Below are 5,383 nucleotides of genomic sequence, written 5' to 3' on the forward strand. Positions count from 1 at the left end.
AAAGCTGGTTTTATGAAAAAAAAAACACAATAAAATAGATACACCGTTGGTTAATTTAATTAAAAAAAAAGAAAGAAGAAAACCAAATTACCAGTATAAAAAATGAAAAGGGTGAATCCACCACCAAGGAAGAGGAAATTAAAATGATAATTAGGAACTATTTTGCCCAAGTGTATGCCAATAAATTTGTTTATTTATTTATTTATTTTAGGCAATTGGGGTTAAGTGACTTGCCCAGGGTCACACAGCTAGTAAGTGTCAAGTGTTTGGTCTGAGGCCGGATTTGAACTCAGGTCCTTCTGACTGCAGGGGCAGTGCTCTATCCACTGTGCCACCTACCTGCCCCAACGCCAATAAATTTGACAATCTTGGTGAAATGGATAAATATTTACAAAAATATAAATTGCCCAGATTAACAGAAGAAGAGTTAAAATATTTAAATAACCCCATCTCAGAAAAAGAAAATGAACAAGCCATTGATGAACTCCCTAGGAAAAAAATCTCCAGGGCCAGATGGATTTACAAGTGAATTCTATCAAACATTTAAAGAATAATTAATTCCAATACTATATAGAGTATTTGGGAAAATAGGTGAAGAAGGAGTCTTACCAAATTCTTTTTATGATACAAATATGGTGCTGATACCTAACCTGAGAAGAGTCAAAACAGAGAAAGAAAATTATAGACCAATTTCCCTAATGAATATAGATGCAAAAGTTTTAAATGAAATAAATTATTAAAAAAAGAAAAAAAAGTATATAATTTCCAGACTCCATTGCTTCTGCTAATAAGAGAGAAATCAAAGCATTAGATCCCATGAGTTTTGCACTATCTGTAGCATGATATAGTAGAAAAAGCACCAGAGCTGGAGGCAGGAGAATGGTGTTGGATTCTGCCTCTGACACCATTGCTGTCACCCTGGCCAAGTCGATTCACCTTTTGGAGCATCTGGGATACATTGATGGCTAACAGATAAGAGGCTGCTCTCAGGAGCTATTCTAACAGGGTGTTTCACCTCCTATCTCCAAGCTTCTTTGGTTTCCTTCAACACTCAGCTCAATGGTCAAAGGAAATGAACAGACAGTTTTCAGACAAAGTAATCAATGCTATCTGTAATTACATGAAAAATGATTCAGTCACTGTTGATTAAAGAAATGCAAATTAAACAACTCTGAGCTACCACCCTACACCTTTCAAATTGGCTAATATGACAGGAAAGGAAAATGACAAATGTTGGAATGGATGTGGGAAAATTGAGACACTAATGCACTCTTGGTGGAGTTGCATACTGATTCAGCCATTCTGGAGAGCAATTTGGAACTATGCACAAAAGGCTATAAAACCATGCATATCCTTTGACCAAGCAATACCACCACTAGGTCTGTATCCCAAAGAGAAAAAAATGGAAAAAGACCTATATGTACAAAAATATTTATAGCAGCTCTTTTAATGATGGCAAAGAATTGGAAATCAAAGGGATGCCCATCAGTTGAGGAATGGCTGAACAAGCTGTTGTATATGATTATGATGGAATACTATTGTGCTATAAGAAATGACGAGCAGGATGCTCTCACAAAAGCCTGGAAAGATTTACATGAACTGATGCAAAGTGAATTGAGCAGAAACAGGAGAGTGTTGTGCACAGTAGAAGTAATATAGTACAATGATAAGCTGTGAATAACTTAGCTCTTCTCAGCATACAGTGATCCAAGACTCATGATGAAAAATGCTATCCATCTCCAGAGAAAGAACTGATATAGTCTGAATGCAGATCAAAGCATACTTTTTTCTTTACTTTCTTTATTTTTCTTGGTTTTTGTCTGGTTTCTTTCCCAATATGACTAGCATGTAAATATGTTTTGCATGACTCTACACGTAAAACCTATATTAAATTGCTTGCCTTCTCAGTGAAGGGGGAAGAGGTGAGAGAGAATTTGGAACTCAAAATTTTAAAAAAGAATGTTAAAATTATTTTTTCCATGTAATTGGGGAAAAACAAAATATTAAATCATTAAAAAAATATCACCTTCTGTAGGGAGTTTCTCCCCCTCCCTCCAGTGCTTAATTTCTGAAATTACTCTGTAGATCATGGATTTACCTAGGTATGACTCCCCTTTTAGAATGTGATCTCGAGAGCAGGGATGGTGATTTTTACCTTTATTAGTATCAGGGCCTGTTACATGGTAAGTGCTTAATTCTTGCGTATTGACTGACTGACAAGATTTCAATAGCAATTCATTTTTACAAGCATTTATTAAGCATCTATTATAGGCCAGGAAGTGTACTAGGTGCTGATGCTGGAAGGAAAAAAAAATCTTGCCCTCATGGAGTTTGCATTCTACTGGGGCGGGGGGAAGCATGAACATAATTATATCAATATAAGCTATATACAAAATAAGCCTGGAGGTAGAGCACTTGCAAGGCCGGAAAATTGGAAAGCCCCCCCCCCCTTCTTCTCCCCACTCAAGAACATGCTGAAGCTAAGCCTCCAAGGGAATTGTAGATAGAAGTGAAGAAGGAAGAACATTTCAAGCATAGGCACAAAGACAAAGGAAGGAAAGTGAATTTTATGTCCAAGGAGCAGCATAAAGGATATGAGAGTGTTTGTAGGCAGTGTGTAATCAGCCTGGAAACCAGATCATGAAGGACTTTAAATGCCAAACACAGGAGTTTGTCTGTCATCCCAGAGGCCACTCCGAGACATCAAAGCTCCTGGAGAAGGGGAGGGATGTGGTAAGCCTTGGACTTTGTTGGCTGTGTGGAGGGTGGGTTACAGAGGGGATCACATGGAAGGAAGGCATTTTACCCTAATTAGAGGCTACTCCTTCCTGGTGAGAGCTGATTTGAGCCTGAATGACACTGGCTGTGTTGTGAGTGCAGAGAAGGGAATGGAAGGGAGAAAAACTGCTAAGATTTGGCAACTGATTGCTTTGGTCTGGATGAGAGTGAAGAGTTGGGGATGACTCCTAGGTGGTGATTCCAGGGGAAGTAGGAGAATGGTGGTAGCTTTGACAGAAATAGAGAAATGCTAAATCTAAGGGAAAAGAGAAGGAGTTTTGCTTTGAACATGTTGATTTGGAGCTGCCTGTGGAGCATTCAGCTGGAGATGTCCCAAAGGTAGTGAGGATATGGGACTGGATACAGCTGGATATGCAGATCTGAGAATCATTTGCATAGAGATGATCATTGAAACCAAGAGATTTTATGAGATTACCAAAAGAAAAGAGTACATAGGGAGAAGAGGGGCCAGGGCTGCACTTTGGGCTACAGACATGGATAAAGGGGCAGACATGGATGATGGTCCTGCAAGGAGACTGAGGAAGAACCGTCAGACGGATATGAGCATGAAGCAGGGGGCAGAGGCAATGGAAGAGTGCCCAGGAAGTGGGGTGGTCCACGGGGTCAGATGCTGTCTTGGAGAGGTCAGGAAAAATGAAGTTTGAGAAAAGATCATTTGGATCTAGCAGTAAGTTTGAGGGAATGGCGTGGCTTATATTCAGACTATGCTGTGCATTTCAGCTATTTATTGACACATACAGGGAAAAAATTCATTTCTACTCATTTGATAATAGGCAACGAATTTTTCTGTCATCAGGGGAGTAGATGCTGAAAGAGTTAGCTGTATTGTGCAGCATCAGGGTACTGAAATCCACTGCTGCCTCCTGCCCATTCAGGTTATTGAAATAGCTGGCTGCTTCAGATCACATAGATAAGGCAGGGAAATATGCAAGGTGGTATAGGTCTGATTCTTTTCTCTCTCTGCATATTCATCAAGTGCATAGTATCTTAATTGTGTACTCATTTCTTTTATTGTCTTGTCTCCTCTTCCAAGGGGAATGCAAAACAAAACAAAACAAAACAAAACAAAACAAAACAAAAACCCAAATGGAATAGCCAATATATGAATCCTCTTCCAAGCAATCTCTCCAGTGCTACAAAACCATACATGAAAAGCTAGCTACTGATGCTTAAAGAATAAAGCTGAGCCAGTGTGGATTTCAGATGTGAGAAAGGCAACAGTCTGGATAAAGCCAGTGCTTTGGACTGCTACACTGTATTATCATTTCACAACTCCATGTGGCCCTATCCTCAGAAGACAGATTCCCTCATCTCCCCACTTATCAAAGTTCATAGTTAAGTATTTTATTTAATTTCCAAAATGTCCACAAATGCATCATTGAAAACCCATGGCTAACTCACATTCTGTGTAGGAATATAATCCAATCAGATACACTCAAGTATCATACAGAATATCTGTTTTCTTGAATTGATCATTTCATTGTAATCATATCTGTCCTTCATACTTCAGTCTCTACACACTCCTTCCCATCTCCCTTCTCCCCCTCCCCCCATGCCCTCCAAACCCAGATAACTAACTCCCGCAGCCCGGTTGAAACTACCCAAGCTCTTAGGATGTTCACTTGAAAAGGAGAGTCCATCAGAACTGGGACCGTGATAATCTATCAGCTGGCCTCTGAACATTTGTTGGGGATAAAGCTTCCATGAGGCATTAAACACTGGGAGAGAACGCCTTCCCCCGCCCCCATCTCCTCCACTTTTTCTAGGCATTATGGATTAGTGGTTAGAATGCAGGATTTTGGGTTCGAATCGCAGCTCAGCCTCTCCGTGTGACCTTGGCCAAGTCAGTTGGCCCCTGCGCCTCATTTCTGCCTCTGTAACAACCAGAGGCTTCTGTCTCGGGCGCCGCCCCCCGCCACCTCGCTTCTGCCCTGCTCTTTTTCCCTCCCTCCCCCTTTTCCTGCTCCCTTTTCTTTGATCGCCTCTTCCTCTTCCCAGCCCGCGCCCCCGAGCCTCTCCTCGTGCTCCCCGGACCCCCTTTTTTCTCCCTCTCTTTCCTGCCCCTCCTTTCTCTCGCTCTCTCTTTCTTTCTCCCGTTCCGCCTCCCTCCGGCTCCCTCTCTCCGGCTCCCTCCCCCACTCTTCTCTCCCTCTCGCCTCCCTCCCCTTCCTTTCGTCCCTCTCCCTCCCGCGGCCTCTCCCCGACCCCTCTCCCCGCTCTCCCTCCCCCTCCCGCTCGGGCTCCGGCTCCGGCTCCCCCCACCTCCGCTCTCGCCTCTCTCGCGCGCACGCGCAAAGCATTTCTGGGAGCCGCATGTGGGTGACGCAGCAGCAGCAGCAGCAGCAGCAGCAGCAACAGCAACAACCCCAGCAGCAGCCGCAGCAGCAGCAGCAGCCGCAGCCGCCGCAGCCGCAGCAGCAGCAGCCGCGGCACTAGAGCAATACCGTTTGCTCGCTCGGCTCTCATCAGCACGGGAAGGAAGGGCCCCGGGAAGGAGCGCGCTTACCGCCCGCCCGGCCGCCCGGCCTCCCGGCCGCCCGGCCTGCCTCCCGGCCGCTCGGCCGCCCGGCCGCCCGGCCGCCCG

General features: G+C 44.0%; 1 pseudogene; it reads left to right on the top strand.

Annotated features, from left to right (window-relative positions):
- The first annotated feature begins 5,112 nt into the window (after nt 1–5,112).
- The window catches only part of LOC114024982, a 2,714-nt pseudogene continuing 2,443 nt past the window's right edge, over nt 5,113–5,383 (top strand).

This window comes from Vombatus ursinus, unplaced genomic scaffold (genome assembly GCF_900497805.2).
Source record: "Vombatus ursinus unplaced genomic scaffold, bare-nosed wombat genome assembly UNPS02004577.1, whole genome shotgun sequence".
NCBI lineage: Eukaryota > Metazoa > Chordata > Mammalia > Diprotodontia > Vombatidae > Vombatus > Vombatus ursinus.